Source organism: Tasmannia lanceolata, unplaced genomic scaffold (genome assembly GCF_043159265.1).
Source record: "Tasmannia lanceolata isolate RefF3 unplaced genomic scaffold, GAP_Taslan_0.1 ptg000029l, whole genome shotgun sequence".
Classification (NCBI taxonomy): Eukaryota; Viridiplantae; Streptophyta; class Magnoliopsida; order Canellales; family Winteraceae; genus Tasmannia; species Tasmannia lanceolata.
The window spans coordinates 9,800,685-9,812,899 of record NW_027518706.1 but is presented as its reverse complement, the minus strand read 5'-3'; the positions used below and the strand labels follow the sequence as shown (position 1 = coordinate 9,812,899).

Below are 12,215 nucleotides of genomic sequence, written 5' to 3'. Positions count from 1 at the left end.
TTCCTAGTGGCGGAAATGTTTTATGGTATACTCAGCAGAGCTTTTTGGCTGGTAGATAGTAAGCTTTTCATACAGCCAAACATACAACAATTTGACACATCCGGAAAAGTTATCTTGAACCTCTTGACGAGCAATGAGGTCCAATCCCAAAAAGGTCTCGGCTAGTATGGTAGGAACAGGATTTCTCCCCTCGTTGATCTGATCTACCACGGCCAATAAGGTCAAAGGAGCAATATAAGAGTCTCCACGGATGACATGGCGTGCAAAGACACTAAAAATTAAGGCGCTACGCCGACAACTCTGGAAACGAAGGTCAGTAGGATCATTGTTTACAGAGAAAAGCTTAATGAGGTCTTGAATTCGCACGCTTGTGTCCGTAAAACAAGGCATAGCATCAACGATTGGATTTGCAAACAATTTGCAGAAAAGGGAGTAAGGAGAAACTCTGCTTAAAGGTCAGATCCAAAGTCCTTCAGAAGGGAGTTCTAGCAGGGCACACCAATCCTCAAATATGGGACAGAGTTCAAAGGATCCAAATCGAAATACATGAAGATCAGGATCCCAAAGCCCAGCACCTGCTTGAAGAAACTTCCAATTTATATCACGACTGTTCAAATGAGCGAATGAATAGATGAAATGATCAGCCATGCTTCTCTTTGAACGATCAGACGGAAGAACTTTAATAGCATCGGCTATCCAGTTGTCCAATAAATTGTTCGCCATGATCAAACCTGATATTCGGATAATACAAGATCATGAGAGAATGGAAAAAACCTTGGATAAACAAATAATAGGGATAACTTAGCAAATCAATTACAAAGGAAGGATACAAGTGACGATAAACGTTCACTAATGATCCATGATGAGGTTAAGAAGCTACTTGAAGTCAAATTCATCGAAGTAGTTGAATATCCTGAATGGCTTGCAAATATCGTACCGGTGCCCAAGAAGGACGGGAAAGTCAGGATGTGCGTCAATTTTAGAGACTTGAACAAGGCCAGTCCAAAGGATGACTTTCCTCTTCCAAAGATCGATCTCCTGGTAGATAATACCGCTAGACATGCTCTATTATCCTTCATGGATGGGTTTTCAGGCTACAATCAAATCAAGATGGCACCTGAGGATATGATGAAGACGGCATTTATTACTCAATGGGGCACATATTGTTACCGAGTAATGTCGTTTGGCCTTAAGAATGCTGGAGCTACCTATCAGAGGGCTGCAACAACTCTTCTTCATGACATGATCCACAAAGAAGTCGAAGTCTATGTAGATGACATGATTGTCAAAGGAAAGACTCGACCAGAGCACACAATTGCCTTAAGAAAATTCTTCGAGCGAATAAGAAAATATCAGCTCCGTCTGAACCCAAGTAAATGTGTATTTGGGGTTACATCAGGAAAGTTGCTTGGATTCATGGTCAGCGAGAGAGGAATCGAAGTTGATCCTCAAAAGATCAAGGCAATTCAAGAGATGGCATCGCCAAAGACAGAAAAGCAAATCCGAGGTTTTCTTGAAAAAGTTCAGTATTTGAGGCGCTTCATATCTCATTTGACTATGACATGTGAACCTATCTTCAAGTTATTGAAAAAGAATTCTTCCAAGAAATGGAATGAGGAATGTCAGGGAGCATTTGAAAAGGTTAAACAATGTTTATCTTTGCCTCCTGTCCTATCACCTGTCATTCCGGGTCAACCATTGCTGATGTATTTATCTATTACGGATATAGCAGTGGGTTGTATGCTTGCTCAGCAGGATGCAAGATCTAAGAAGGAGAAGCCTATTTACTATATCAGCAAGAAAATGTTAGAGTACGAGATCAAGTACACTATCTTGGAAAAAACGTGTCTAGCATTAGTCTGGGCGACCCAAAGACTTAGACATTATCTTCTATCGAATAAGGTATTTATGCTTTCACGGATGGATCCGTTGAAGTACTTATTCGAGAAACCTGCCCTTACAGGAAGGACTGCAAGGTGGATGCTATTATTATTCGAATTTGACATCACATATGTCACTCAAAAATCTGTTAAAGGGCGGGTTATTGCGGAGCAGTTAGCGGATGCTCCTATTGAGGAGAATGCTTTTCTAAAGGCTGATTTTCCTGATGAGGAGATCATGGAACTTGAAGAAGAGATTCCAAGTACCAGATGGCTAATGTACTTTGATGGCGCTGTCAACAATCGGGGACAAGGAGTAGGGGCAGTGCTTGTATCTCCCAAGAAGGGATATATCCCGATATCCATCAAGTTACAGTTTGAATGTACAAATAACATGGCAGAATATGAAGCATGCATCGCAGGACTTGAAGCAGTTTTGGCTTTAAAAATTCAAGAGATAGATGTATTCGAGGATTCAATTCTGATAATCTGTCAAATCAATGGTGATTGGAAAACAAAAGAATCAAAATTGATCCTATAAAACTTCTATCTTGAATCACTGGTCAAGAAATTCAAGAGTGTCACATTTACACATTTATCAAGGACCAGGAATCATTTTGCAGATGCCTTGGCTACCCTAGCCTCGATGTTGGATATTTCTGCAACGATGGAGGTCCAGCCTTTAGCTGTGAGGTTACAATGGACTCCAGCGCAAGTGAATGCCATTGAGATATCAGCACGGTGTCCAGATGGAAAGCCATGGTACACCGATATCAGAAATATCATTTCAGGCAAGGGACATCCTCCAGAAGCCTCAAGCAAAGAGAGAAAAACTCTTCAGAGGTTGGCTGCCAACTTCATCATCTGTGGTGAAGAGCTGTACAGAAGATCGTTTGATGGGATACAGCTTTTATGTGTTGATGAGGATCAGGCTGCAGAGCTTATAGAGCAAACACATGAAGGTGTTTGTGGCCCTCACATGAATGGTAAAATGCTGTCAAGAAAAATCCTTAGACTTGGGTTCTATTGGCCCACAATGGAAGCAGACTGGTTCGCATTCGTGAAGAAATGTCATAAGTGCCAAGTCTATGCGAATCTTCTTCATGTGCCTCCGTCAGAGTTGCATTCCCTTTAGCGGTAGCATGCATGTGTTTGTACATCAGAATTTAGACACCAATTAGGTATGACACTTACAACCTAGTTGTGCTTAGGTGACACTTCTGTTGTATGTTTATTATTTTCATCTCCGGGACATGCATGTTTAGGTAGACATTTTCCCGGGGATATGAATTCCCATTTGATATGATTTTCGCCCAATATTCTTCAAAATTAATAAATAAATGGCATAAGAGTCCAGGTGCTAGCACTTGGGCGAATTTGGAGTGCTCTTCGGACCTTTCCCATTCGTCACCAGGCACGGACCTTTTGTATCTCTAGTTATCCATTGCAACAGAGCATAGTATGGGATCCAGGGCCTACTTCCCTGGATGGCGACTCTGAGTTATTTAGGTACGTCTCGAATCCGGGTTAGTCCCCGAATCAAGAGGTATCTCATTTTACATCGCCACTCATGCTGTGAGAGGCACTTCTTTCGAGAGTTCCTTAGTAGAGCTCTTCATCACGTGGATGATCTAGAGGTCGTCGGGGGCTCGTCTCTCACCGCTCTCAGGATCGGGGTCCACAGGCTGGCGACTTTGCTGGGGAATCTTTCGAGACATTGCCTAACTCTGTTAAAATGCCATTTTCATTAAATTTGAAGAAATTTGGGCCAAAATCATTATAAATGGGAACTTAAGCGCTTAGAATCCAGGGGCACCAAAATAAATGTTTAAAACGAGGGATTCACACACTACACATCATGCATTATCATATTCTTTATTTCTTTTATTGTTTTTCATCATAATTGGCTCCACGGGATAGATATAGTGCATGCCAGATGGGAGGTCATTACCCTGATGGTGCTGTTGTATCTATTTCCAAGTTATGCGTCGGTGCTGCAACCGTAAACACTAGGCGTACTTGTGTTTACAGCAGCCGATGAGCAATGAAGCATACTGTGTATAACACTAGGCGTACTTGTGTTACACATCTAAAGTATGGATCATACGCATAGTACCTGATTGAGTCCGGAGCCCTACTTTCCTTTTACATATATTATGTACATGAGTATATTTGCTGACTTAGTAAAACCCAATTAGGAATTGCATGTGCTTATATATATATATTCCATTCATTCATATAGGGATGAACATATGTTGTTTACATATGTTGGAGCCTAGATTTTAGGAGCCTTGTCCTATCTATAGATTATTATAACTTACATTATGTGGTTACAATGCGGTCTTAGCACACTCACATGTCTGTCTTGAGTCAAGTGTCTTGACTCTGTCAGAATATATTTAGGGCTGGTGCCCCTGGTTAGGATATATATGTATATATATATATATATAAATATATATGTATTAATTATTAGCTTAGGGTCTTCTCTTTAGTGAGGTTTCCTTATCTAATCTAATCAATTTATATCAGTCTATTTTTCAGATCTAGACTTGACCAGTGGCACTTACTTGCCCTTCTTATGGTCACAACCTATCTTTTGATCCATTTATGGAAAATCTGTCTGTATACTCCTTGATTACAAGACTAGGACCCGCTTTCTAATGGGGATTCCTAGTCTGAATCAATCAATCACAAGTTCATCTTTCAGAACTAAATCTGGTTAGTGGCTTGTACTTGTCACATCTATAACCGTGGTTTATTTCTTGATTCATTGATGATAAATTTCGCCTGTCTGGTCTTAGATATGGTCGATGGTTTGTCTGCTATCTTCATGACCATTTTCTATCATTGTTGATCTACTGGATCGCATAGTTTTGACATTCATTCTCTGGATTTAGATCCGGTTCATGACCTACTTTTGTCATTTTGTAGTCGTGGTCTTCTTCCTGATCTATTGATCATCTTTTGGATCATGGATCATTAGTGAACGTTTATCGTCACTTGTATCCTTCCTTTGTAATTGATTTGCTAAGTTATCCCTATTATTTGTTTATCCAAGGTTTTTTCCATTCTCTCTTGATCTTGTATTATCTGAATATCAGGTTTGATCATGGCGAACAATTTATTGGACAACTGGATAGCCGATGCTATTAGAGTTATTCCGTCTGATCGTTCAAAGAGAAGCATGGCTGATCATTTCATCTATTCATTCGCTCATTTGAACAGTCGTGGTATAAATTGGAAGTTTCTTCAAGCAGCTGCTGGGTTTGGGATCCTGATCTTCATGTATTTCGATTTGGACCCTTTGAACTCTGTCCCATATTTGAGGATTGGTGTGCCATATTCGAAGAGGTGCCTGAGAGGCTCAATGGACATCGCTTGCACCTATGTCAAGAGGGGAGCTAATGAGGGATTCTCTAGTGGCAATCTTATAAGATTTTATGCCTGTTTTTCATAATGTCTAGTAGGTATGTAGTAGTTTGTCAATATTATGTTGCCATTTTGATTTTCTTTGCTTGGGCTGATCATCTTGATCGGGCCTTGTTTTGCTGTTTTTTAATCTTTTATCAAAGAAAGTTTGCTTGGTATTCAAATACATATATAAATAATATTACTAAATCTCTAAAATGGGATGCTTTCCATCATGAAGTACCATGCGGAGTTGGCATACCTGAAAAACTTCTAAATTATTTAACATGTCTGTAACAAGGACAATTTGACTGTTGCTATGCAAACTATGCAAGACCCAACACCAAGCCACAACTAGTTATGTATCTTATCAACCATTTTCTAACTATCAAATCCATATGCATACGGTAACCAAAAAAATCAAACTAGCCCATATTAGAAAAAACACATACACAACCCGTAGGTAACAAACTAAAAACTCAGCTTCAACCGAGTTATTTTAACCTGGACTGATACCAACATAGGAGGAAACCACGATAAGAACAATTCATAAGAAATATTCATGTGTAATATTAAAAAATAATGGATGAGATAGAAAACCCACTCTCTCAAACAATGTTTATCTCAAAGCTCCTAACTAGTCTTAGAAGATTTTGTGGAAGATTAAACTGATAAAAATAATTATCGGAGCACGGATCCGTGGATCAGCACAGCCATAAATACATGATTATTTTTCTTGCTATGTTCTTTCACACCTACAAGTAGATCCAGCAGAACATCATTAGTTCATGGACTTGGCACCAGATCCATGGTGATTAGAGGAAATAAAGCATATACATAAATCACTAAAACATCACTTGTTCCAACTAATATTCTATATCCAAATTAGTAATAGCCCAACAGTCAGATAAACATCAACCCATCTGTCAAATAAACATCGACATAATAAATAACTTTGTTTTTCAACTTTACACGTTCGTTAATTACTTCCCAGTAGGTCACCCATCCTAGTACTACTCTCGTCGAAGCATGCTTGACTTTGGAATTCTGATGGGATCCAGTGCATCTGTGCTGGTACGATTGCACCCAACACTTTTATATATTTTTTTAATATATTTTTTATTTCTTGCAGTTATTGGGCATCTTTTAGGCAGAAGGACTCCCCAATGTTTCAACCCATGTATCACACAACAACTTAGTTTGCCTCCAACTAAACCAGAATTTTCAATTCTTGCTAAAAATTAATCAGAGATTGCAAATTCAAGTCACTCCCTATCTGGGCAAGTTCAAAATAAATTCTAAATCATTTGGTCAGAGCAGAAATACCTGAACTACGACGTCCTTAGGGAAATTCTTGGGACACTCCTCCATTACAACCTTCCCAAGTGGCGCAGCCCCAGAATCAAGCCTCTTCAATGACGACAAATCATACTCCTTAACCAAGCTATTCTTTGCAAGCACAATCATAACCGGTGGAACAACAAAAAAATATGTCACCCTATACTTCTCTATCAACCTCAAAACCTCCTCGAACTCAAACCTCCCCATAACTATAACTGAATTTCCCCTCTGCAAGTGCGCATAAGTGTTAGAAGATATTGCAATCGAAATCAGAAATAAACAAAACCTTGACTTTGAGGCACGTTGATCGCTTTCTTTAAGGCTTTATTTGTCCCCACTCGATCTTGAGTTTGCTTAAGGGTTGCAGACAAATTGCCTCCAGGATACAACAAAGTCTTTGAGAATTTTCAGAAAGCAAATCTGATAACTCTCCAACGAATTCTCTATGAAATAGTATAATAATGGCTGTAAGAGATATTAAGAAAGAAAGAGAGAGAGATAGATCATCAGTATATTTGAAAAACCCACTAATTTAAAGTATTTATAGATTATGAATAGTTGCTTCCAACAGTTAGAAAACATGTAGACAAAGACACCCTTTCATTTTAAATTCTAACAGTCATATCTGTTAGTGTATATCCAACAGTTGGAAAACACGTTGTAAAAGACACCCTTCCATTTAAATTCTAACAGTCATATCTGTTAGTTATAACTGTCAAAACTGATCTTTTAAAATTCAAATCTTTTTTGCAAACAAAATTCAACAATTCCCCACTTTTGTTTGAAAAAAGCAGATTTAAAGTTTGATTCCTACAGCCATAGTTAAATGAGAATGATACGCATACAAGGAGGTATCTTTCGATTTAAACCTTCAATTAGTGTAAATGCCTCAAGACTATAAAAAGTCACTAGTAGCCTCGGCTTTAAACTAGGTACTCCATGTAATAAAATCAGAGACATCACACACACACACCATTCTCCTATTTCGACGAGAAATTCTTTATTTTTCTACTTAGCACTATAATGGCCATGTGCTATACCCTGGGTTCATGAACACTCCTGAGAGTAAACCTTACCTCTCTTGAGAAGCGGCACCACTTCTATGTTCTTATAAGTGAAGCTCTACTATGTGTCTCCATTGCTTTGGACACATTACCAGAAGGTCTTAGACTTCATTAAGAGTATTACTCAACCTCTAAGTCGCAATGGACAATACTGATTTGTTTTATTCATGGATCTCACATGTATCAGTATTAATCAATCACTTCTAGTAACTTCGTTTTTACCCTTTAAACCTTATGACTAGTCATTTCCTAGTATTAGGTTGGGTGTCCGTTACTGGTGATTCAAATACTAGGTTTCAGTCCCATATCATGGGATGCCATTCTTACTAACTCCCTTGAAAGAGCTTTGGTAAGAGGATCTGCCAAGTTTTTGCTTGACCTTACATAGACAATTGTAATAACACCATCCTGTATCAATTGTCTCACATAATCATGTCGTAGACTTATGTGTCTAGACTTACCATTATACGTACAACTGTATGCCTTTTGTAAAGTAGCCTCACTATCACAATAGATAGTCATGGGAGGCATAGGATTAGTCCATAAATTTATATCCAACAATAAATTTCTAATCCACTCAGCCTCTTTTCCAGTTGCTGCTAAGGCAATAAATTCAGATTCCATAGTTGAGTGAGATATACACGTTTGTTTCTTGCTTGCCCAAGAAATTGTACCTCCACCTAGAGTAAATACCCATCCAGAAGTGGACTTATTATCTCCCACACTTGTAATCCAACTAGCGTCAGTATATCCCTCCAATACAGCCGGGTAAACATTATAGAACAACCCAAAACCTATGGTTCTCTTAAGATAACCAAAGATTCTACCAATGGCTTTCCAATGTTCTATACTGGGGTTACTTGTATATCTACTAAGTTTGCATACAGAAAATGCAATATCTGGTCTAGTGCAATGCATAGCATACATCAAACTTCCAATTGCACTAGCATATTCAAGTTGTGCTATAGCTCTACCAGAATTGTTTTCTAAATTAAGATTTGGATCAAAAGGTGTAGTAAACTCTTTGAATCCAAGATGATTAAACTTAGTTAACACTTTCTCAATATAATGAGACTGACTCAAAACATAACCCCCACTATGCTTCCTTACTTTAATTCCTAAGATAGTATCTACTTCCCCTAAATCTTTCATTTTAAATACGGAAAATAGATAATTCTTAGTCTCATTCACACCAATCATATTTGTCCCAAAAATCAGCATGTCATCAACATATAAACAGACTATCACACCATAGTCATTAGTAAATTTAGAGTAAATACACTTATCAGCCCCATTATGTCTAAAACCAAAAGATAGTATAACTGAATCAAACTTCTCATGCCATTGTTTAGGTGCCTGTTTCAGGCCATACAAAGATTTAACTAATTTACATACTTTCTTCTCATTTCCAGGAAGAACAAACCCTTCGGGTTGTTCCATGTAGACCTCTTCATTTAAGTCCCCATTTAAGAAAACAATCTTTACATCCATTTGATGAACATAAAGATGATGAATGGATGCTATAGCAATGAGAATTCTTATTGAAGTTATACGTGCTACAGGAGCATAAGTATCAAAATAATCTATTCCCTCTTTTTGCTTAAAACCTTTGGCTACTAATCTAGCCTTAAAAGCTTGAATAGTACCATCAGAATTGTGTTTTCTTCTAAAGACCCATTTACAACCAATAGGTTTAGATCCTTGAGGCAAATCAACCAGTACCCAAGTGTTGTTAAACATTATTGAGTCCATTTCATCGTTAATTGCTTCTCTCCAAAAAGAAGCATCTCTTGAAGACACTGTCTCAGAAAAGGTCTTTGGATCATCCTCTATGTTTAAAACTAAAGGCAATTTCTTGATTATGTTATTATCTCTGTCACCTTCAACCAGAAACACAAGTGCTTGAGAAGAAATAAAATCCGGTCCCAGATCTTTATTTTTCTTTATTCTAGCACTTCTCTTAGGTTCTGGATTAGGTTTAGAGATATTAGAATCTCCTGTTTGATTTTCAATTCTTTGAGAAACAGTAGGTTCTAGATTTTGAGAATTACTTCTAAAATCAGGAGAGTACTTATTTTCAAAGAATTCCACATCTCGAGATTCTACTATAACATTAGACTCCAAATCAAGAAGTCTATATGCCTTACTATTTTCAGCATAGCCAACAAATATACTTTTAATGGCCCTTGGTCCAAGTTTAGTCCTTTTAGGATCTGGAACTCTATAATAAGCCAAACACCCTCACACTCTAAGATATAAGAGGTTAGGCTTTCTTCCTTTCCATAATTCATAAGGACTTACATTAGTTTTCTTAGAAGGAATTCTATTATGAATATAACATGCAGTCAACAAAGCCTCACCCCATAAATTCATTGGTAAGTTAGCATTCACAATCATGCAATTTACCATCTCTACTAAAGAACGATTTTTCCTTTCTGCTAAACCATTCTGTTGGGGTGTATAGGGAGCAGTTACTTGGTGAATAATGTCATGTTCTTCAAAGAAATTACCTAAGTAATATTCTCCACCTCTATCAGAACGTAAAATTTTAATTTTCTTTTCAAGTTGATTTTCTACTTCTGATTTATAAATTTTTAACATGGCAGAAGCTTCATCTTTAGATTTTAGAAGATAAATATATAAATATCTATTGTAATCATCAATAAAAGTTATAAAATACCTCTTCCCACCACGAGTTAAAACACCATTTAATTCACATATATCAGAATGTATTAACTCTAAAATCTGTGAATTTCTTTTAACACTGTGAAAAGGTTTCTTTACAATTTTCGATTTAACACATATTTCACATTTATTAAGATCATCATTACCAAAAGTAATTAATTCTAATTTTTTCATATTCCTTATGGAACGAGAATTTATATGTGCTAAACGATAATGCCATAAAGTTGAAGACTCAGCCATATAAGCAGAAGATGCAGTCTTATTGATGCTTAGTTTAAACATCCCATTACAAGAGTACCCTTTCCCAACAAACAGTCCATTCTTTGACAAGATTAACTTGTCAGACTCATACACAACCCGAAATCCATTTTTGCATAGCAAATTAACAGAAACTAGATTCTTCCTAATTTCGGGAATGTGAAGGACATTGAGAAGCATAAGCTTCTTTCCAGATGTGAAGTCAAGTTCCACAGTGCCTTTTCCAGCAACTTTGGCGCATGCTTGGTTTCCCATTTGCACTTCTTGGCCATCAGTCACTTCCTCGTATGTCTTGAACAAAGATCTGTCCTTGCACACATGGACCGTAGCACCAGAATCAGACCACCATCCAGCACTTTCTGTTGCCATGTTGATTTCGGTGATCATGGCTACAAGGTTTTCTTCCACCACGTTTGCCTTTTCAGAATTGGCGTTCTTGCGATGCCTACACTTATTGGCGTAGTGACCATTCTTCCCACAAACGTAGCAAGCACCCTTCTTCTTTTGTCCTTCCTTCTTGGGAAATTTCCTTTTGAATTTACTATCCTTTTTCACTTGCAGATTAGGATTCTTTGATTGTGATCCACTCCCCTCCACATAATGCACATTAGACTCATTTGGAACAATGTTAGTTTTGAAACGCAAACGAGACTCTTCTTCTATGCGAAGATGCCTTTGAATTTGTTCCACAGAAAAGTCTTCTGTTTTGTGCATCATTTTCTTTCCATAATCTTTCCAAGACGGGGGTAACTTAGAAATAATCATCCCCACTTGGAACGATTCAGGAAGAGAGATTTTGAGGGTTTTCAGTTTGTTCACAATCACTTGCAAATCATGAACTTGTGCAAGAATAGGCTTACCATCAATCATAGCAAAATCATCATAATTGGCTATAAGAAATTTGTTTGTACCGTCTTCTTCAGCCCTATATTTGAATTCCAGTGCATCCCAGATTTCTCTAGGAGACTTGACATCAGTGAAAAGATCATAGAGACGATCAAAGAGAGTGTTGAGAATGTGTCCTCGGCACAACAATTCATCTTCGTCACGTTTCTTCTTTTCTTTGTTGATGTGATCCACTTCTGCAGGGGATAGATTTTCTCCTTCAACGATTGGGTGCAAACCAGGATCCAAAACGTAGATGATCTTCCAGGCAGTCAGGAGAAACTTCATCTTATCTTGCCAACGACTGAAGTTGTTGCCATCAAATTTGTCCAGTTTCATCACTTTGATTGATTCCGACTCCATTAGAACACAAATAAAGCCTTAAAATTGTTAGAAGATATTGCAATCGAAATAAGAAATAAACAAAACCTTGACTTTGAGGCACGTTGATCGCTTTCTTTAAGGCTTTATTTGTCCCCACTCGATCTTGAGTTTGCTTAAGGGTTGCAGACAAATTGCCTCCAGGATACAACAAAGTCTTTGAGAATTTTCAGAAAGCAAATATGATAACTCTCCAATGAATTCTCTATGAAATAGTATAATAATGGCTGTAAGAGATATTAAGAAAGAAAGAGAGAGAGAGAGAGAGAGAGAGAGAGAGAGAGAGAGAGAGAGAGAGAGATCATCAGTATAT

General features: G+C 37.7%; 1 pseudogene across 1 annotated transcript in view; it reads right to left on the bottom strand.

Annotated features, from left to right (window-relative positions):
- The window catches only part of LOC143859313 (putative CoA ligase CCL7), a 38,432-nt pseudogene that overhangs the window by 15,634 nt on the left and 10,583 nt on the right, over positions 1-12,215 (bottom strand). The window contains exon 2 of the transcript XR_013239228.1: positions 6,615-6,857. The product of XR_013239228.1 is annotated as a putative CoA ligase CCL7 (transcript). The remainder of the gene's footprint in view (positions 1-6,614; positions 6,858-12,215) is intronic.